We start from the raw sequence: 23,780 nt of genomic DNA, 5'->3' as shown, positions 1-23,780 counted from the left end.
GTCTAAAAAGTAATAAAATTGCTTAAAATATTAAAAAATTTCAATAAAAACAAAAAAAATACAGAAAATAAAGAAGTAAAATTTTCTGAAAAGTGTTTTTAGAAAAATGGAACCAAGCAAACTATTTTTTAAAAAAAGAAATTTTCAACACAAAATACACAATAGTCCTTCTTTTCTACTGAATAATCATAACCACAATCTCACATTTAACGAAATTGTGAACCAGGAAACAAATCAATCCTTGTCCTTAAAAAAAAAAATAAAAAAAATACTCAGTGGATTGGTTAATTGGAAGGATTATTTTCTCTTGTTTTTCTTTTCCTTCTCTTACTTTGTCAAAGGATACTCGTATGGTTATGCTCCAGTGGTCATGAATTCCCTGTATCAAGAAGATCTCAAATTAGAAAGGTGTACTCATTCAGTAAGCTAGTAAATTAGTACAAAAAAATTCCTCGGACTATTACAGTCTAGAATTCTTCAAATGTCCAAAACAAATCACCACAAACTATGTAATAAATTGCTATGCACTTTTAACATAGAGAAGAATTTTTCAAAACAAATCTTCAATTTCTTCTTTTTTCTGGTTGGAAGCGACACAAACAGATTAATAATATAGACAACAAATCAGACAACTTTTGTGAAAAAATAGCAGTTTTGTGGGACCTGAACAGTAACAATATAATCAATCACATTTTGAATAATGGTGCACACAGGAGACATGCTAAACTATTATCAAGCAATAATAGTAAGTCTTGATGCGTTTGAATTACTTCACGACAATGTGACAAAAAATGTGTAATAAACAATAATACAACTACCAAAGAAAAACATTTTTTGTCCGGCTACAAGTCAAAAGCATTGTCGAGTCATAAGAAATATTAGCTAAAGACCAAGCAGTCCTTCGAAATACCATGCTCTATACCCAACCAAAATTGTATGGATAGCCCAATCACTCCAAACCCAAACACTCCAAATTTTATTGTACTTTTTAATTGCACAAAATTACATAAAGATATCAATCCCAACTTTTGAGGGGAAAAAATTATTTAATTATCAGATTAATGTGTGTTTGATGATGTGATGTCCTAGTTTCTACTCTAAGGTTAGGATAACTTCACTAAAGAGTCATTTGGTCAATAGCAGGTAAGATTGCAAGAAGATAGGAGGAGCCAATATAGCCTCCCTTCTAAGTCCAACCACCTTAGATAGCAAGCTATTTTTTTGACAGATCTTAAGAGGTACTAATGCAAGGTCTCATAAGTAACACGGAGATAGTTATAGGATTACAAAGATATATAAGCAAATAATAATTACAGTGTTTCAAAACTCAAATTTCAAAATGAGTTCCATTACCATTACATTCCAAAAAAAGTACGAACAGATTCACAAGCAAAATGGCTTCTAATTTTCTCTAAAGCAAACATAAGTCTTCAAATGTCTCTGGCTCTTCATCGGCCTTGTATGTTTCCTCGATACCTGGCATGAAACACCATAAGCTTTGAATGCCCCGTAAACGCACACACACATCCCGTCCTTTTTTCCCAATTCCATACACAATTGCAATTACAACAATGGAGAAAGAAACATGATATTCAAGAAAATGACAAAGATTACAAGGTTAGTTGTTAGTAAACTAAGAATCCCCCAAAGAGACTTTGTCCTCCCAAACATAAGAATCAGACGCGGATTATTCGGTATACCCCCTCTTTTGCTGCTTTGTCGCACAACTTATCTCGGATGCCTACCAACGGTTATCTACCGCGTAGCGCCAACCACAAGGTCTCAAAAGAGACAGTAATAATAGCCCTTGCCCAAATTCCTCCTTACACCAAATACCTAGGATCCGAAAACAACCGCTTCGTTCAAGGGTTCCGAAACAACCACTTGCGCAAGACTTTACTTTCAAGGGGAACAAGTCCCGCTAATCAATTCAATTTGAACATAACTTTATCTCATAACAGTACTCATGTGATCGAAACCCCATTAAGTTTTCCATTGAGATTAATGTTTTAAGTCGGTTAGTACAAGCAAGTAACAAGAATAAATTTGCACAAGTGTAAGCATCATCGAAAAACTAAAATAAAAGGTATACACCCATGATATATGTTATATCATACCAAGACATGATCATATATTAATAAGTATGTTCATGAACACAAGAGCATAAAATACCAATGCTAAACAGAATTTCTAGATTCAATACTACTTAAAAATTAAAATCAAAAGGGCTATTTCATATTTTTTCCGAACTCGACCTTCCTATGGTTCATAGAGAATTTAATCTAGTTTTCAAAACATGTTTTGGAAATGGAATAGCTTATCTAGATTTTTAGTTATTTAAGAAACACTCCAATGCTGTCCAGATTTGTCGACCGTTACGAGAATCGGATTTTCTTACAAACCGCTCACTCTTTTTCAATGAAACCAGTTTTCCTTGAAATATGACTCCTCAAAGTAAGATGTTGACATAAAACCGAGGTCCATAATATTTTTCTACATTTTTCTAGAATTTTCGAAAGTTAGCTGTAAAACAGATTTTTCATGCACAATACTCAAAATAAGAAGATTAGCAAAAAAAGAGGCCAACTAAGAGAAATTTTCTACTTCTTTTGTGATGAAAACATACTAAATAATGTATCAATAACTCATATTTTTATAGTGGTGGTATGCCTTTAAAAAAATGTGAGATATGGGAAGAAAATATATAGTTTTGCATCTATTAAGAGGAAATATGAATGGAAGAAGGATCAAAACTCAATTCATCAACTTTGAATATATGAACACCATTGCAACACATCTAAAAATATGATTTCAAGACTCTAATAACATGTATTTGAAAAAGGAAATAGAAAGAGAGATTGTGATGTGTGGCTTACTTGATGCTTGGTTGGTTAGCTAACAAGACCTTCTCTTTCTTTCCTTTCTTCCACAAAGCTCACCCTTTTCCCTTCTCTTCCTCTTAGCTGAATGACGTGTTTGTGTATGTGTTCTTGTATGTAAAATTCTAAGGCAGGGGTGGTTTTTATAATAAAATTGGTGCAAACGGTCTACAGTGCCCATTGGTTGGAAATGGATTGGACATTTTGGATTTACTTGGAATCTAATGAGATGGTGAATGATTAGAGGCCTTAATTATACAATTAATCATGATCTAGTTAGGCTTTGGTTGGGATTGGACTTAGGGTGGAGGCATGGTTCCATGTTTTGGGGGTACTAGCCAACATTTTTCCTTGAATTCATGGATATGGTTTCAAAAAGTTGTATATATTCAACTTCCCTAGGGTGGCTAGCCATGTGGTTGATTTGAGAGAATTATTTTATTTTTTTCTTGTGTACAATTGTTGAAATTTTCAAAATATGGTGTATAAAATAAGTTTAAAGGTACAAGTGTATATGTATATACAATAGTACTTGTTTGGGTCACTAAGTGAATTAATAAAAATGTGAGGGCTTTGAGTTTAATTTATGAATTGAAACATTTATTTTAGTGTAGAATTAAACTAAATTAGGGTTAGAGAATCTAATTCGATTTGGATTTCTTGTTTTGACTAAAAAGGCGATCAACCGACAAACGTGCTAGGGGTTTCAAGTGGTAATTCCATATTTAGGGAGTCAATTAATCAATATTAGGATATTAGAAATGATTCCTCAGTTACTGAAATCGATTAAGGTTTGCGAGTTTTCAGTTGGCGCATATATTTTGATCCTAGGATTAAAATTGCAATTAATTAAGAAACTGAGGGACTTCAAGGAAATAATTTAAAAGTAAGGGACTTTTAAGAGAGTAAAATTTTCAAGGGGCCTCACAGATGAATCATCACTTTTTGGAGTTTGCTCTTGTATCTATTTTATGGCTCTATAATATGAACAAATTATAAATTTAAAAATTATAACAAACTACAAAATAACACACATAACCAAGACACACGTGTTCAACAAAAAGTATAATTATTAACAAAAGCTTAGAAGCAGAAAGAAGGAACTAAAGATTATTTGTCAAACTAATGACAAGTGTACGGAATTCAAATGAAAAAAGATAAAGTAGATTGCAGTATATAGTAATTTGACCTATTGCTCCGCATCCCCCCATCAATTTACTATGAAGAGAAAAATAAAAAGGATCGAACTACATACTCATTATTTGGAGGTGAATCATAGAACACCACATGCAGGTTAGACCCCTTCCTTAAGAAATTGTAACCTTAGTGAGTGCCTCTTTTCCTTTCTCGTCGATAGGAATGAGTGTTCCTAAGGTGGGAACAGTGAAGAAGTGACGGAGGCCTTTCGAGATTCAATCAAAATACCAATTGGAAGTCTCCAAACCCCAATTATAAGCATATTGGTTCTATTCTGTTTTTTAGTTTTGTCCCAACAAAGAGTCACTAAAAAAAGTAAATGATCTAGTTTTAATGGGATTCTATCCACACTAGCTAATGTGAGCCTATATTTTTCCATTTTTTTCTTCAAAAAATTTGCACTCGACTCATTTACAATTTTTTTCCGTACCTTGTACCAAAAATTAAAAAATGAAAATTGTGTATTTTTCAAGCATGTGGAGAATACCAGAGATAGAAGAATATAACTGCAAGTATGATTACAATACATGAAAAGAGTAGATGGGCTTATTTTACTTGGGGTTGATTCTCTCTCGTATGTCAATAAAGTTGATGAAATTGACACACACACACACACAAACACAAAAAACAAAAAAAAACTCCCAAATTTGGTTTTCTAGCTTTTGTATCTAATACCAAACAATTGAGCAGCTAAGATGTCCAAATATCTAGGAAACACTCAAAGCAAGCCTAAACCAAATTAACAACCTCACTCCAAATAGGCTCTTTTTATAAGTGAGAAATCATTTTTTTGTTTTCTTTTCATCAGCAATACATATATTTAGAACTTTGAAGATAAGAGTGCATGATGATTACCTCACAAATACATCAATAAAAGGTCCAAAAGTAATATAGCATTTCATCAAGGCATGTTCGAAATAAGGTAGTAAACAAGTTCCACCAAAAACAAAGTAAACAAGCAGAGGGGGAAAAGAAGAAACACAAGGAACGTTCTTATAGGAATTTTCGTGAATACCTGGCATGCTTCGATCAATTGGGTCAATGAATTGAGAATCACTCTCTCCAAAACATTACTAAAGAATGTGATTGTTGCGTCTCAACTAGAGAGGAAACAAAAAAATTTAACCACAACGTATATTCCATTTATTGATGCAAACATGGATTAAGAAATTAAGGGAATGAAACTTAATTTAGAAAAATGAACAAATGAGGTACATACCAGAAGGGAGAAAGAGAAAGCAAAATGCTTTTCTCTCAATTGAAACTCTGTAACAATTGTTGAAAGAGGGATTGACCCAAAAGATTTGTGCTTAGAGTAGGAAAAAGATTTGTGACAAGAAAGTTTGTATTGTGTTTGTTGGGAGGGATTGACCCATAAGCAAACACATCATCTGCCTATTTGAATAGAGATAGAGATGTGGGCAACAGAGGTGGGATTGCAATTGTCTATTAGTTAGTGGACAATTTCAGGGATGTAAGCTGCTACATAGGAGTATTGTTGAAAGACTCAACATTAGATCAATAACATAGTGTTAGATTCAATTCACATGTTTACTTGCGTTCTTTTATATAACTAGTTGGACTCCCACGCGGGTAGCGCGTGAGGGTCGCATTGTTATTTATTTTTTTAAGTTAGCTTCATATGTGAAAACACACAGTTGCATTCTTAGTTATATAGTTGTTGATATTTTTCTAAATATTAAGGTGCTGAAAGCATTGAATCTGCCAATTAATCAAGTTTATATATATAGCAACTATTAGTATTCTTATTTCATTTATTTATATATCTTCTTTTAAAATTTAGTTTCTAAAAATATAAGTAAACGATGTCACATGACTAAAAATGTCATATTAGGACAATTTTTTTAAAAATATCATCTAATAATTTAACTCTTTAAAATTCAATTAGAGAATATCCTAATATGTTCAACAGTAATAATAATATTCATTTGTAGTTTGAAAAATCATAGTATATGGACCATTTTTATTTTCAATTAAAAAACAAGTATGAAAATGAAGAAAAATCACATAGCTTTCATCAAACATGAAATATGCAATCAAATATTGGATGAACGCATGTTTGAAAAAATGAAGCGAACAAAACTAATCAGAAAATATTATCATAAGGGAAAAGTGAAAAAAATATCTTAAGGAATAAAAATTTAGTAGGATCCAACTCCTAAGTAGTTTTTGGTTCAATAAAATACAATTGAAATAAAATGATCATTCTATTCTCAAGTTTACTTTACTATTACTACTCCCTAAATAAATCTACATATATTCTACATAAAATTATCATTTATTATTATCAATGAATGTTATTTCGTAGCAAAGCTAAGGAATGAATATTTATGAAAGCATACACAGATGACTGTTATTTCGTACCAAAGCTAAGGAATAAATATTTATTAAAGCACACATAGCATTAGAGGTTTTCTACAATAACTTACTTTGCCTTGTTCGGAAATAGTAAATGTGTTCTTTGGATAATTTTATCACATAGCTGGCACACTATATTCATGATTTATCAAAAGCAAGAAGAGTTAAACACTGCAAAAACGAAAGAAAACAAAATACATTAGCTTCCCATTCAAATTAGAATACATAAGATCAAAGGGAAAGCAATTTAAAATTTTTAGCAAGGCAAATGCTTACCCAAAATTCTTTTTGTTGAGTGAGAAGTGGATTTGTAGCTTCTAAAAAATGTTGCATCCGTTATTCTTCTATGAAACGGTGGTTCGAATAATGGTAGCATATGGTACAAACACATGTTGGCTTTTGGTTGGTTAAGCCAACAGTAGTGTCTTATGTCAACTACTTGGAGGGACTATGGGAAGACACATTAGACACTCCCAAATAGAGCAAGCGAGAAACAGCCACATAACTGTTACAGTAAAAGGTTAATAAGAGCTCTGTTTGGGAAGTTTAATTGTGATGTAAATAGTTAATCTTGTAAGACTTGTTGAGTATATCATTAATAAAAAAAATTAAATTAAGTGAGCATTCATAATCACATGATCAGATGATATTTATTTTTTGAAAATTAACTAATCAGTATAAATTTGATAATAGACGTTTTTTTCACATAATTAATACTCAATTATATAATTATCAATCTCCAATTAATCAAATTTTTTTAATGATGTTATTGATGAATTCTACAATTTTTTTGACAATCACAATGAAAAACAGCAACTTCCACCACATCATGGATTGTGAGTTGCAATCTCTTTTTCTAGCATCTGTATGTATTTATCTAAACTTTTCTTCAAATAGTGTGCAAGAAACGGTGCAATGGAGATTGAATATAATTTCTTTTATAAAGATGGTGAAAAAATTTTTTTACGGGAATAATCACTTAATCTACTAAATATTTTTGAATTTTTCAAAAAATATACATAATATTGAGTTTTTCAAATTAAAAAAAAAATGACACGTACCTCTTGTATTAATAAAATACTCAAAAAAATTGATGGTATTGACTAAAATATGAAATAATTGGATGTGTGGTGTTACATCTCCCTAATTTTGCCCTCCTAATTCCACCCTCCATGACATGGCCCACCCTCCATGTGAAGCGATTTCACACCCTTCTCTCTCTTATATTTAGCATGTTGGAACAATCTTTTGTGTAAATAAAATAAATTGAAATAAAGCCAAACAAAGAAATAAATAACGTACCGTATTTATTTATCGAACTGAATTAAAAATTTAAAGGCCAAGTCGAGTGTGTGACACTCTGTTCTTAAGACAGATTCACCCCGCTACGATGCTTACGGTTGAGTGGCGTCTATCTCCCAGGATACAATGATCTTCACAAACTTGTAGTAGCACACCAAACAAATTTGTACGGCGAACCAAACCTTGTGTTCTATATTCTCTTAATATTTATTCCTAAAACTAGAATGAAGAATAAATGTACTAGAATAAAATCTGGACAGCAAAAACAAAAATGCAGACTTCAAATTTTTCATCCCTCGAACTGCTGGAAAATTGATCTATATATAGGCACGAAAGGTGACCAAAAATTTGTTCGAATAGGTGCAAAGATAGCCGAACAGATGTGGCAAAATTATGAATAGGTTTAGTCCAAATTTTGAACAAAACTGCAACCTGTTATAATACAAACAATTCTGGACCGTTGCACAACCAACACCAATTATTCAAACTTTGAAAAGTGAACCGTAGTGGACCAAGTCAACCTGATGGAACTTAATTTAATTTTTTTTTTTAAACTATTGAAATATATATATATTAAACTATTTGAATATATATATATATATATATATATATATATATATAACTATTTGAATAGTTTAATCATTTTTAGGAAACCACTTAAGGAAACCAAAAAATAAATTTAGAATTAAATTAAATTCCCACAATAATTTTTATTGAAAAAATTCAAATGAATTTTATCTAAAAAATTAGTGTTAGACTCGAAAACGACGTTGACTTTCCATTCACTCATAAATGGTTTTGACGTTCCGTCTTTACTGTGTCACTTGCCACGCGGCAAGGAACACTTCACCTCTTTGGACCCACCCCAAAACACGTTCAGGGCCCACTCAATTTTGGGCTAAAAAATATGCCCATATTAAACCATTTTTTTCTAACAATCCCCCACATGATTGGAATTTGACGGAGAGAAAATGTAACAACATGATCTAAATACAGAAAGTACAGAAATTGGTAATATTCTACAAAGGATAGGTAGCTTTTGGCTTTGAACCTTCACTTGTGAGACACTATCGGATTTACTAGCTAACCAGTGAATATGATGTCTTCAACTGTTCAGCCGTTTGTGTAAACCAAGACAATAGAACTCACACAGTATATTCCCAGACATAGTTTAGTTCTCACTATTGTGTTCATTTTGGTCCTGAACAACCTGGTCTCTCATGAGTGCTCTAGAGAATTGTAGCCCTTCACAAATCTCATAGAACCAGCCCAGTTCACACTCACATAGGTGATTCTTATGAAGAGTATCATGCCATACTCCACTAGGTTTACCTAGTTATAAGAATCATTAAAATTTTACTTAACCTCAAACACTGCAGACATCACTATTTCATCAAAGAAATGGGTAGGAGTTAGACTCTCCAATGATCCTTCTGAGTTATTCACAACTCGGTTGACCCTTTGAACCTAGATCTTGGGATCTGCAGTCAACTAGGTTGGGTTGCCATTGTGGTAACTCTTATTTAATAGGCTTAAGTCTCATTCCCCTCGATGAATTCTCAACTAACTCTCTTGCTAACCCTTTGGTTAGTGGATCCGCTATGTTGTCTTTAGACTTAACATATTCTACGGAAATAATTCCATTAGAGAGTAGTTGTCTTACGATGTTATGTCGACGACGAATGTGTCGTGACTTACCGTTATACATATGACTATGTGCTCTACCTATAGCTAATTGACTATCACAATGTATGCATATAGCAGACACTGGTTTTGGCCAAATTGGAATATCTTCAAGGAAATGGCGAAGCCATTCTGTCTCTTCCCCTGCTTTGTCCAAAGCTATGAATTCAGATTCCATAGTAGACCTAGCAATACAAGTCTGTTTGGAAGATTTCCAAGATACAGCCGCCCTACCAAGAGTAAAGACATACCCACTGGTGGACTTCGAGTCTCTAGTATCCGATATCCAATTTGTATCACAGTATCCTTCAAGTACTGCTGGATATCTGGTATAATTTAGCCCAATGTTACGAGTGAATCAGAGATATCTTAGAACTCTTATAATTGCTTTCCAGTGTTCTACTCCTGGATTACTCGTATATCTATTTAATTTACTTACTGCATAAGCTATATCCGGGCGAGTACAGTTCATCAAGTACATTAAGCTTCCAATAATTTGGGCATACTCTAATTGAGAAATACTTTCCTGTACATTTTTAGAAAGATATAAATTAACATCTACAGGTGTTCTAGCAAGATGATCATCATCTTTGCTGAATTTGTCAAGTATTTTCTCAATATAATGAGATTGTGACAAAGCATAACCTTTTGATGTTTTGGTAATTTTCATACCAAGAATTACATCAGCAATGCCCATGTCTTTCATGTCAAAATGTTTATTCAACATTTTCTTAGTAGTTTTAATCATATCATTATTACTACCTATGATGAGCATATCATCTACATAAAGACATACAATGGCATAACCTTTGTCTGTATTTTTAATATAAACACATTTGTCACATTCATTAATTTTAAATCCATTTGACATCATTGCCTTGTCAAATTTCTCATGTCATTGCTTTGGCGCCTGTTTTAAACCATATAATGATTTAACCAATTTACACACTTTCTTTTCTTTCCTTGAAACAGAAAAACCTTCTGGTTGTTCCATGTAAATTTCTTCATTTAACTCACCATTTAAGAAAGCGTTTTTCACATCCATTTGATGAATTTCTAGATTGTATAGAGATGCAATGACAATTAGCATTCTAATGGATGTTATTCTAGTAACTGGTGAGTATGTGTCAAAGTAATCAAGACCTTTTTTTTTTGTCTAAATCCTTTGACCACAAGTCTTGCTTTGTATTTGTCAATTGTTCCACCTGCTTTCAATTTTCTTTTGAAAATCCATTTGTATCCAAGAGGTTTACAACCTGGTGGCAAATCCACCAATTCCCAAGTGTGATTTTGCAAGATTGATTCAACTTCACTATTGCCAGCTTCTTTCCATAAAGGAGCCTCAGGACTGGACATGGCCTCTTTAAAAGTTAAAGGCTCATTTTCTACCATATATGTTAGAAAATCTAGACCGAAAGATTTTGATGTTCTAGCACGTTTACTACGCCTAGGTTGCTCTTTCTCATTTTGATCTAACTCTTGCTCTTGATCATGTTCTTGATCCTGACTAGTAATAACATCATAAGATCTTTTATTACTACTAGTCCCTTGTTCAGTCTTATTTGGAAATACATGTTCAAAGAATGTGCATTCCGAGACTCAATAATAGTATTTACATGCATTTCGGTATGTTCTGATTTATGAATCAAAAATTGATATGCACTACTATTCTTAACATAACCAATGAAAATGCAATCAATGGTCTTAGGACCTATCTTAGTCTTTTTAAGACTAGGAATAGCCATTTTAGCCAAACATCCCCACACTTTTAAGTATTTGTAGGATGGTACTCTTCCATGCCACAATTCATAAGGTGTTTGATTCACTTTCTTTCGGGATACTTTATTTAAAATATAATTTGCAGAAAGTATTGCTTCCCCCCACAAGTTCTGAGGTAATCCAGAACTTATTAACATGGCATTCATCATTTCTTTCAAAGTCCTATTTTTCCTTTTAACAATTCCATTTTGCTGAGGTGAGTAAGGAGCGGTGGTTTGATGAATTATTTCATGTTCTTTACAAAATTCACCAAAAGGTGATTCAGATTCACCACCTCTATCACTTCTAAGTTTCTTGATTTTCTTACCAAGTTGATTTTCAACTTCATTCTTATATTGAATGAAAGTTTTCAAAGCTTCATCCTTGGTTCGAATTAAATGAACATAACTATATCTAATATAGTAATCTATAAAAGTGATAAAATACTTTTTCTCACCTCTAGTTTGAATTGATTTAAAATCACAAATGTCACTATGAATTAATTCAAGTGGTTCCGTACTTCTTTCAATTGAATGAAACGGAGTTTTAGATAATTTTGCCTCAACACAAATTTCACATTTATGATTTGAATCAATTGCAAATTTAGGTAAACATTCCATATTAATTAATCTACGCAAAGATTCATAATTAACATGTTCTAGTCTACCATGCCATAAATTTGAAGACTGAAGCAAATAAGAAGAAGATGTAGTATTATTAATAACTGAGGGTACAACAATCATTACATTTAACTTGAAAAGGCCATCAGGCATGTAACCTTTTCCTACATACATCCCATTCTTAGTAAGTAAAAATTTATCACTCTCAAATACTAGCCTAAACCCATTCTTACTCAACAAAGATCCGGAAACAAGATTCTTACGAATGTCCGGTACATGCAGCACATTGTTGAGAGTGAGTTCCTTTCCAGATGTCATCTTGAGTACAATCTTTCCTTGTTCTTCAACTTTGGAAGTTGAGGAGTTGCCCATAAAAGTTGTTCACCATTGTCCACTATAGAATAAGATGTGAACATCTTTTTGTCAACACAGATATGGCGAGTAGCACCAGTGTCCACCCACCATTCTTTAGGATTTCCGACAAGATTTGCCTCGGAAACCACCGCAGAAAGATTTATGACATCTACACCATTGGAAATTTTATCCATTTTGGTCATTTTGGCTTTAGCAACCTTCTTACTTGATCTTCCTTTGCCTTTACATTTGTAACGGCGATCTTTGACCCGAAGTCCCTCTTTGTTACAAATGTAACACATGCCATTAAACTTGTATTTCTTAGTTTCCCCTCCTTTAGATAGCATTCTCTTCTGCTATCTTTTAAAAACAGTTTCTAAGAACTTCTCTGGTTTTCCACCATGATTCACTGGCACAGTCCCAACATAAGGAGAGGTTGGCATAATGGCAATCACTATGCCAGTACTGGTTTGAACATTAGTTTGACCAGTTTTAGTAGCCATAAATTCTAAATTATAAAATAAAATTAGAATTAGAATTTTATACTACACAGAAAATTTAAACCAAAAAACAGAGAATTTTAAATTCTGTAAAAATAAAAGAAACAAGAATTGTAACTTTTATTTCCAATTAATTTGAAAATAAAATAAAATTTTATTTAAACAAATTAAACCAAAACTACAGAAATAAATTTTGTTAAAATAAAATAAACAAAACAAAATGTAACTTTTATTTTCAATTAATTTGGAAATAAAATAAAATAAAATTTTATTTAACCAAATTAATTCCACACAGAAAACTAATCCAAATTCACAGAATTAAATTCTGTAAAAATAAAAGAAATAAGAATGTAACTTTTATTTTTCAATTAATTTGGAAATAAAATAAAAATTTTCAACCAAATTAATTCCACACATGAAATTAAATTCTGTAAAATAAAAGAAATAAGAAAACAACTTTTATTTTTCAATTAATTTGGACATAAAATAAAATTTAATTTAACCAAATTAATTCCACACAGAAAATTAATTTATGTAACACATCAATAATTAAAATACTAAAACAGAATTTTAAGTAATTAAAACTCAGAAAATAATTTCTAAAACCCAAAATTAATTTCTGAAAAAATTCTACAAAAATATATTCTGAATTGTTAATGACATCAGTATCGTACTACTAGTTGTCAAAGAAAATAGACAGTATATTACTACTATTTGTCAAATAGTATATAATCATTATTTGTTTTTCCAACCAGAATATTATTTTGTAAATCCACAGAAAATAATTTTCTTAAAAGAAGAAAGAGAAACGGAAACAAACGAAAAATTCTGTCTGTCTTAAGATTGTTGGAACAATCTTCTGTGTGAATAAAATAAATTGAAATAAATTCAAACAAATAAATAAATAACGTACCGAATTTATTTATTGAACCAAATGAAAAGAAAATTCAAAGACCAAGTCGAGTGTGTGACGCTCTGTCCTTAAGACAGATTCGCCCCGCTATAGTGCTTACGGTTGAGTGGCGTCTATCTCCCAAGATACAATAATCTTCACAAACTTGTAGTAGCACTCCACACAAATTTGTACAGCGAGCTAGAACCTTGTGTTCTTATACTCTCTTAAATATTTATTCTAAATCTAATATGAAGAATAAAACAAATGCAAACAGATATAATCTGGACAGCAAGGAAAATGGACTTTACAGACTGATTTTGGGATCATTTCGTGGTTACCAACTTGCTGGAATAGGATATCAATTTATAGGCAACTTAGTGACTGTTGGCACAGCCCGAACAGGTACAAAACGAGGTCAACAGGTGCCAAATTCAAATGGACAGATCTGTTGCAATTTTATTAACTGTTTGACAGTTTTAAAACCGTCTAAAAATGCTGAACAGTTATCCAATTTGTCTAGAACCATTTGAACCTGTTAAACTTTGTTTTGGATCTATCCAAATTTGCCGGGCAGATTTAATTCTGTTTGAAAACAGAATCTGTCCGAAAATTTGAAGAAAACTATTTGGGACAATTTTGAATCTGTTGGATAGTTTAAAACCTGTTTAACAGTTTGGGAAAAATGGAACTTGGAGAAACAATTATTGGACAAAATTTGAATTCAAATTCAAATTATAAAAGTGCAAAATTTAAATTAATTTTCCCGCAAGAAACTTAGGAAAAAATTCAAATAAATTAATATTAGAACTGACCCACACTCGCGCCCGGCTCTGTCGGACGGCGACGCGTGTGTGATGGTTTGGGCTAAGGTTCACTTTGTCCATAACTCCTCCCTTCTACAAACTTGGGGTGTCCCTTAGGGCCCAACCCAAGTATTGTAGTCTAGAGCTTATATACTCACAAAAGCTCTCTTCAAGTTTCAATGTGGGACAAACCTCACAAGGAAACCCACATTTCCAACTTAAATGTTCAATTCCACGAACCCGAAAACGACGTCATATTCCCATTCACTCATAGATGGTTTTGACGTACCATCTTCACCGTGTGACTTGCCACGCGGCAAGAAACAGTTCACCTCTTCGGACCCGCCCCAAAAGACGTTCGAGGCCCACTCAATTTTGGGCTCAAAGTCGGCCCAAAATAAGCCTTTAGAAAACTATTTTTCCAACATAGCATCCCTAATTCCACATCATTGAGAGTGAAATTGCATGAGAAAAATTAGGGGATTATTATAATTAGAAATCATCTTATACATGATGAAGTACTCATAAAAACAAAAGTTAGGGAAATTTACTTTTATAAAATTAATGATTAAAAAAGAATGACCAAACCAGACAAAAAACTAAAATTGGATAGTCACCACTATAAGAGATTCACTTATTTGGTCATTATTGAGCACAAAGGAAAAGGATAAAAAAGAAGGGATGATTGACAAAAAAGAAAAAATTTACAAGATAATGATCTATCTGAACCTAAAAGATCAATTCCAACAAATATTGAATTTGACAATAAGTCTCGGAACCTAGATTTTTCTAGATGGGTGGTTGTGTAGTGGAGATTACATTTCTGTAGTGTGAGATTCATATGTAAAATAAATATGAATAACATGATAACAATTTTAGATAATTTATGGATTCGTATTAGTACTATTAATTTAAATCATAGTATGTTTATTTGCTAAATATTAAGTTTTTTTTTAATGTTAAACAATGTTTGCTTAATGTTAAGTTTTTGCTTAATTGTTGAATATTATAAGAGTAATTTGTGTGATGGGCATGCTATTATTATTTTTCAAATTGATGATAAGTTAAATTTTTTTGATAATGTTATATGATTTTTGTAGAAACAAATTATGTCAACATGTAAGTCCAAATCGAGTCGAATTGTGTTTAAATAATTTGAGTCAGATTGATTCAATAATTTTAATGATTTGATTTGATTACAATCTTATTAAACAACAATAATTGAGATTTTTATTTTTTGAAGACTCTTACAACCCCTTTTAAATCTCTACCATTGATGGTGTTGGGGCATTTTTCTTTTTTCAACTGTAGACAATTAAACTACAAAAAGGGAAGGCAATTTTGGGTAATTGGACAATTTTTTTGGCGTTTTGTGTGAGATTCATTATTTCGGCCTTTTGTGTTAGATTCAACACCTTTCATTCTTTTATAGATGTTATAGATAGGTATAGATATATACATTATTATATTTTATTGTTTGTCTTTTGTAGGTACTCTGCCAATAAAAGAAGATTTCGAGCTTGGAGACTTAGGGGTGGAGCTCAAAGAAGAAAGAAGAAAGAAAGAAATAAAGAAAGAAAGGGAGAGTGAAAGTATTATACCGAGTGGTAGTTTTATGAGTATGTGAACTAGCTTTTTTGTCTTAGGGTTGAGATGAGATCTTGATCAAGTAATTGTGGAGGGTAGTATTTAATTATGTAATTTTGATTTAATTTGAATACTTTGTATAATGTTAGAAGATTTGTTTGTATAATAAATATTTTTATGTAATATTCATTATACAAATGAATTTAAGTATTTGTGTAGTAAAATTGTTAGACAAGTCATGCTAGGTAAGACGGGTCGTACTTCAAAATAGTTTAGTGTAATTTAGGGAGACAGTTCGTGCTGAGCGAAGATAGTTTATGCTTTTGAATTTTATTATGTAAAAATTATTTTTACAAATTATTTAGGCCAAGATACATGATAGTATCCAAATTAAATTTTTTTCTACAAATTAATACAACAACTCCCAATTACGTGATCTGAGAGGGTAATTTATAAATAAATTGGGCCGAGCTGGGTAATGGGCCATTCTGTGAGCCGCAGTAAGAAAGGGCTGAGTAAAAGAACCTTGTAGTTAGCTCGCTCTAAAGAGAGCCTTGAAGTTAGCTCGGTCATCACGATCAGAGTAGTAACAATTAGCTCGGTCATACCATTCTGAGCCGAGATATATTGAGCTTTCCTCAGGACCTAGCTCTAGATTAATTCGGCCCAAGCTTGCTATGGTTAGCTCGATCTCAACAGGTGAATCCGAGGTACAAGCTTTGAAGGGAAGAACAGAGCTAGTTAGATCTCAGTCGTTGTTGCCAGTTTAGCATGGCCATGTTAGCTCGGTCGTTTTGTCATACTACCGAAGTAAAACCATCTCACTTGGTTTAAGCAGTGAGGGGGTGTTAAAGGATAAGCATTATCTTTCAAGAGTGTGATTCCTACACTACAAGAATTAACACTTTTGCCGACCAAAAAATTGGTCGCTAAAAGCCCATTTTTGGTCGGCAAAAGTTATCCGCGACCAATTTTTTTGGTCGCTACTTTGGTCGCCAATTGAGGGTCGGCAAAAGTAATTCGCGACCAAAATTTTGGTTGGTCGGGAAAAGTCGGATTTGCCGACTAAATTTTTGGTCGCTAAATATATCATTACCGCGACTAATTCATTTAGTCGCTAAAACACTTTGATCGCGAAAAGTGATATTTTCCCGACCAAATATCTTAGTTGCCAATTAACACATTTCGCAACCAAAAATTTTGGTCGCCAATTATCACATTCAACGACCAAAAAATTTGGTCGCCAATTGTGACATTCCACGACCAAAAAATTTGGTCGCCAATTGTGACATTCCACGACAAAAAAATTTTGGTCGCCAATTGTGACATTCCGCGACCAAAAAATTTGGTCGCCAATTGTCACATTTCGTGACCAAACATGTTTTGCGCAACTAAAATTTTAGTCGGCAATAGACCTATTCGCGACCAAATCATTTGGTTGCCAAAATTTATAATTTTAACGACTAATTATTTAGTCGCCAAATGTGCTTGGTGATACACCGACTACTTTATTTAGTCGGCAAAAGTATAACTTATCTTTCCCGACTAATCAATTGGTCACCAAAACTAGAAAAACAAAACCAAATTTAGGTTGCCAACATCCAACAAAATAAACCTGTAATTTATAATAATCCATCCAATTTATTCAATATAATCTGTAATTTGCAAAAATCATTCAAACCAACAAATAAATTGAATCATGAACATTCAACAAAATACATATATAAACCATTTCTGAACCTGTTTAATTAAAGTCAGCAACTATTATAAGTTTTCATCCACAAGTAATTCCAAACTACATATTTCATCTAGCATAAAAATTTAAAACATAACAAGTACTCATTGTTATGTTTTAAATTTTTATCCATGTACATCAACCAAAAAATATAACTAGTAATCTACCAAATATTTTCTATACACACTCATCCAAAAATATATCTACTAGTATATCCAAAAATATAACTACTAGTCTACCCTAATATTTTTCATATACATCTATACAAAAATATAAGCTTCTTGAGCACCATAAAGTTCCAAGGAGCTATCTTCAACAGTCTCGTTACTAAGCTTCTTGTGTTCTAATGTCCCCTTCAGCATGCTCACAACAGAGAAAACTTTGTCTATGTTATCGGTATGAGGGGCATTGAAAGTAGATGAAGCTGAATTGGATGGAGACATAAATGTGTTAAAGTGGTTAGGAATTTCACACATTGAAACATCACCAAATCCATTTGGATTTGCAAATTGCTGTCTCAAATTGTTGACACCGTGCCCAGATACATTATGCATGGCTTCCACACCAAGTGATGTTTGAGAGTTCTGCATGGAAACATACCTCCTCCTGCAAAGGAAGTGTTTACTAGGATGAATCCAAGAAAATGACTTTTTCTCTTTTGTAAAGAAATTAAATCATACAAACTTGGATTAATTAAGCCCCAAATTTCTCATTTTGCAAGTATTTAGCTCAGCCTACAATTGAAATAATAATAACTATCCTCCAAGTGCCAATGTCTTACTACGACGTGCGGTGTATGACTTGTTTGGCAAAGTGCTACTGCTAGCAACTAACTGAAAATCTCATGGATATAATTTTTATCAACATTATTAAATGACAAAAAGAATGCTACCGTAATTCAGAGGACCGACTTCTTGTCATTGGTTGAGAACTATGAAACCATGCCTGCATGCAAAAACTATGAGATTGTCTTGGAATGTCATATTGAACTGTGTTTCTGCAACAATCTCAATATATACAGACCTTAGCCAAATAGAGATTACTAGCTTGAAACCCTCTTTCAACCACATTCCTGATGGACAAAAAAAAAAACAAGAACATATGACCGAGGCAAAATTCAATCATCATCTATGACATAAATGCTTACTCTGAAACCAATGCAAATATTGAAACTGAATAAACTTAGAAAACATAGGTGATTTAAAAATTAAAAGTATCTAGAAACATGTGATTCAGAATCACATGTATAAAAAGTTACAGGAGTCACCTAATTGAATTTTGATTCAGATCACTTGACTGTTCATCAACCAAAGCAGTATTTTGAGGGAATAAATTGTCGTTGCTTCGTTTCCTCTGAAGTACACCCCCAAGTTGCTGACCAGATGAGCCGGCTAATTCTGCGGGCTTCCTACATTTAACATGTTTACTTGTCTAAAGAAGTTGGTGGTATAACAAAATCTGGTTCTTGTTAATTGGATCAACTATTCATCTCCGCATAGAATACCCACCAATCAGTCTGTTTAAAAAGGAGTTCTGAGACATGCCATTATTGTACAGTAAAAGCTATAGTCTCACGCATATGAGAGTACGTACAGGCTGAGAGAGTAAACCAATTTGAAGTAAACCAATTTGATAAAAAATCATTTTTCTGGACATAAACCAAAAAATCATTTCCATTTTAAGTAAACCAATTTGATAGTTATCTAGAATACACATTTTTCTATTTCCTTATGTTGCACTACATAAACCAAGTCCAGCAGATTTCCATTTCAAGGAGTGACCAACAATATTGTTCCAAAGAACTTTTCCATCATTAGAAATTCATATAAACAAAAGTGATAATATAATGAAAAGGTTAGATTATATATATGTGCCTTAGTTCCTTTCTTCAAATTACATCCACGTAAATAACCATATAAAGTGACATTTCTATTGCATTTATTATCCATATGCACTCTTTCTGGAGGTGTGACATCTTCAAAACGATCTACCAATACATAGTGATGGGTAGTTCGCCAAGACAAAGGATGAAATTTCATAACAGAAATGAACCTTGCAAGATTGTGAACCTCACATTTAGCATACCTGCTCAATCAGAAAATGGATCATAAATCTAATGAGTATTCTGTTAAGGTATTGATTATTTAATTACAAGATAGAAGTGAACTTGCAGATTTCAGAACAAGAGGCAGTCAAATACTTACTTCCCATGGTCCATAATCGATGCTTGAGGCGCTGTTTTGTTTTTTTAAGTTTCTTTACATCCTTGAACTTATCAATATGTGTAAGAACTCCCATTATTTTAGGGAATCCATGATTTTGCAAAATATTAAGGAACTCAAAAGTTTCCTGCAAGAACAAAATACCCCATTACACCAGACTTACTATATAATAATAATAATAATAATAATAATAATAATAATAATAATAATAATAATAATAATAATAATAATAATAATAATACTTAGATCAGATGAGCCAGACCAACAAAAATGTCCATAAATTCAGAATAAATTGCGAGTGAAACAGTTAAAATAAGAATGGATAAGTTGGGGAGGGAATAAAATTAAAAACAAAATAAGATAAATTACGGATCACAGGCATTGCACAACACCCATCCAATGATTTTGACGAGCTTCAAAAATCCGTAAACTTTGTAGTTAACAACCAATCAAATTTGATTATTATTGCCAGAAAGAAAATTATAAATATGCAGGTTAGTGCATCATTTTACCAATCAAACAAAAGCATTTCCATTGAATGCTAAAAATACACTTGCTACTCTCTAAGCCTAGGCACAAAAACAAAACAAAATAAAATAAAATAATTTCCAAAATAACAGAATCATATATGACTTGATACTTGCTTATAATAATACAGAAGTGGGTTAAAAAATTTCTTAGTGGTAAAGTAATATGCCAATAAGACCTTACCATTTCAAAACCGTAACTTCCATCAATGAGAAGCAGAGCTAGATCAGCAAACTTTGCAGCATCAATCATACCATTAATATCATTTGGGCACTCCACAAATTGTGCCTTTGCTTCCCTTAAAAAACAAAAATAATAGAAAAAAAATTGACCAACCACTTCTACCTCAACCGGTGAATACAAGAAACCCTGTGAACATTTCCAATCCTTCACTAATTCTTTCCTCAAATTCACATTTGATGAATAAAGAGTTAAAAGTGAGCCCCAATCATTTCATCAAACTTGTATCAAATCATGGGAGAGCCAAAATTTTAACCAAATCAAGAATGAACCAAATCCTTCACTAATTTCCAACAATTTGATGAGATTTTCTTGAAAAAATATGATTTTTTTTTCTTCATAAAAAATCGATAAAAACAGGTTTTTTGCATAAGAAACAAAGAGTAAGGATTAGAGTGTTCCATACCAGATCAAGCTTTCAACCAAATTTTCACTCAAATTTGATTAAAAAAAAGTAAGTATAAGGATTGGAGATGCTCTTATCAGTGAAGTTTGTACTTAAAAAACCCAAACTGGTTAGGGAGAGCATATTAAACCTGACACAATAGTAATGGGTCCTCAATCATCTGGTAGATTATGCTTGGTGTAATGCTTCACAAGACACTTTATCAGAAGAGACTTTCCAACCTTTAAAAAAAAAAAAATTGAATCCCATTATCATAACTTCATTACTAGCTACTAAAAAATAGATAATTACCTGGGGAGGACCCTGCACCACCACAACATACGGTGCCGGTTCTCCGATAGACCGGTCAATCGTCGGTACATAAAGCCTCCACTGCTTCTTTCTCCGAAGCACGCGATTGCAATCGCTTCGCTTTCACAGTCGAACTAAAAGCAAATGCCTAAAAGACATAGCAAAATTAGTTTGTATGGACATGAAAGTAAAATCTGTGTGTTACACATTTAAGAAAAAAAGATGAATCAATGTAATACAGAAAAATCTACAGTCAAATCTGTGAGTTGATACATCAAAGTAGCACGTTAAGAAGGGTTTATCCATCAATCAATGGATTAAGAGAGCATCCATCACCCTCCCAGCAAATTAAGAATCCTGGGATGAGATTGCAGATAACTAAGTATTGCTAGCTGACTGTTCAATGTGAGGTGTATAAATTTGAACAGGAAGATGTTTCAAGTAATAATAAAAAATGGGTGGTTTAAAAAATAAAAAAGACAATCTAGTTTTGGCCAGTTAATCAATGACGTTAGGAGGGGTGAACCAGATACAAACATAACCTTTGGCATTATTTGCATGCAATGGCTACTCTCACACAAACTTGTATTCCCATGATTGCCAGACCAGGGATTTCACCATTGAACCAAGCAACGTTGCTTTAATGGTTCGAAAAGTACAAAACTTTGAAAGTAAAAGAAAGGGGGAAAATTTAAGAGGAAGTGGCACAAAGAGAGAATTAAATCCATGCACATACAAAGAAAAGTAATGGCCACAATATGGAGCCTTTGTTAACATAACAAACCATACTAAAATATCTAATCATGGAAGTATGAAACACTTGCTGCAACTTGTGGCACTGCATCTCATAACTATAATATCTATCACTCAAAACAACTATAAATAAATATTATAAAATGGGTCCAGTCACATGGTTTTCTTTGTTGCAAACTTGCAATACTAACAATTCAAGCTCAAAGCTGCATATGTTTCCAATTTTGAGTGATCATACACATAACAAAAATTGCTACTCCATCCAGTATGTCACATGAAGATGTACGGGCAATAATCTCATTGACTTTTTTTTTGTTTTCCCCAAGGTCCCCTTGATGAAGAAAACATGACAGCTTTCTAAAGTAATTTCATATACATTTACAATAATACAGTGGTGAGGCAGTGGCACATGATCCATAAGGCATAGTAACAGGACTTTAATTCAAACATTTGGCATCCACATCCTGTACACCAAATAACAAGGTTCAGAAGACAAGGCAGGGACATGATACACATGAAGCAATGCAGCATGTATGTAGCCCAGAATGCATGCTGAGAAAACGTCAAATTCAATTTTTAGCATCATGTAAACCAAACAAAACAGATCAAGAGTCAAAGCAGGGACATGACACAATGAGCAAATGTATTATTAGGATTATTTAACTTTGACCTTGTCCTCTATCCCAAACAGGGGATGGGTCCAAAAAGTTGTTTTACACTAAGTAGTTCCTAAGAGACATTTTATCAAATAGTTTGAAGGCAAGAAAAACAGACATATATGTAGGCAAATTGGTACAAACGTATACACATCATTTCATATACACATACAAATAGGTACAAACATATAAATCTACAAATTCAACAAAAGTTCATAGTTTCCTCTACAATGTGCAAATGATTATTAGTACCTTCAAGATTCCAAGTACTCTAGTGACATCTTCCTTCATGAGCTTCTTCCTTAAATCCTTACAATACATCAAACTTAGAGCCTCAATGTAAACTTCAACATCATCACAGTCAGCAATCTCGACAATGTAGGGGTTAGAAGTTCGCTGCTGCTTCGACCACCGATCGGAAAGCTTAATCGCTAAGAATTGGTTGTGAGCAACCAAGATCTGCCGAGAGAGAGATTGATATGATTCAGGGGGGGTTGGGAAACGAAGAACTTAACTAATTAAAATACCTGTTTCAGATCTCCTTGAATATTGACGACGACCGAGTACCGATCTCCCTGGAGACGGTGGTGGTCCAATGAAATCTTCCTTTTTGTAGTGGCTCTTTTCGAAATCTCCCCTATGGCTGAAATAGGAAGTTTGGCCACCACTGTTGATGAAGATTAGGATGGCGGAGAGAGGGAGTGAGGAAGAGAGAAAATGAAGACAGTAATAGGGGGTTCGGGGTTGGGTCTGCGACAGGGAATTGAGGAGAGAGAGACAGAGAGAGAAAGATAAGATTGAGGAAGAAATGTTGGAATCTGGACTGGAATTGGCTGCAATTCTTGAGCAATTGCAAGCCGATTGAGAGAGAGAACACAAAGAGAGGGAGAGTAGGAGACAGAGGAGATCAGAGCCTTCTTTTAATTTTTTTTTTTTGTTTTCCAGGTACAAAACGACGTCGTTTTTACTTTGGCGACCATATTTTTTTTGTC

General features: G+C 32.9%; 3 long non-coding RNA genes across 4 annotated transcripts; all 3 read right to left on the bottom strand.

Annotated features, from left to right (window-relative positions):
• Positions 1–95: 95 nt before the first annotated feature.
• On the bottom strand, positions 96–5,681 carry LOC114271346 (uncharacterized). The gene is made up of 4 exons (XR_003632305.2): positions 5,296–5,681; positions 5,092–5,176; positions 1,354–1,476; positions 96–379 (listed from the first exon to the last, which is right to left on the bottom strand). It is a non-coding gene; the product is annotated as an uncharacterized LOC114271346 (long non-coding RNA).
• Positions 5,682–17,873: 12,192 nt separating this feature from the next.
• LOC145807602 (uncharacterized) lies at positions 17,874–19,492 on the bottom strand. The gene is made up of 4 exons (XR_014350852.1): positions 18,960–19,492; positions 18,716–18,764; positions 18,585–18,637; positions 17,874–18,298 (listed from the first exon to the last, which is right to left on the bottom strand). It is a non-coding gene; the product is annotated as an uncharacterized LOC145807602 (long non-coding RNA).
• Positions 19,493–19,571: 79 nt separating this feature from the next.
• On the bottom strand, positions 19,572–23,574 carry LOC114303212 (uncharacterized). Of its 2 annotated transcripts, XR_014350635.1 has the most exons (4): positions 23,041–23,574; positions 21,380–21,527; positions 20,626–21,309; positions 19,572–20,041 (listed from the first exon to the last, which is right to left on the bottom strand). It is a non-coding gene; the product is annotated as an uncharacterized LOC114303212 (long non-coding RNA). The 2 variants fall into 2 exon arrangements; XR_014350634.1 differs by having other exon boundaries at positions 19,572–21,309.
• Positions 23,575–23,780: the final 206 nt, after the last annotated feature.

The sequence above is a fragment of the Camellia sinensis genome, chromosome 14 (genome assembly GCF_055761805.1).
Source record: "Camellia sinensis isolate YWXY chromosome 14, ASM5576180v1, whole genome shotgun sequence".
Taxonomy (NCBI): domain Eukaryota; kingdom Viridiplantae; phylum Streptophyta; class Magnoliopsida; order Ericales; family Theaceae; genus Camellia; species Camellia sinensis.
The sequence above is the reverse complement of the archived record's forward strand: the minus strand, read 5'-3'. Positions and strand labels throughout refer to the sequence as shown.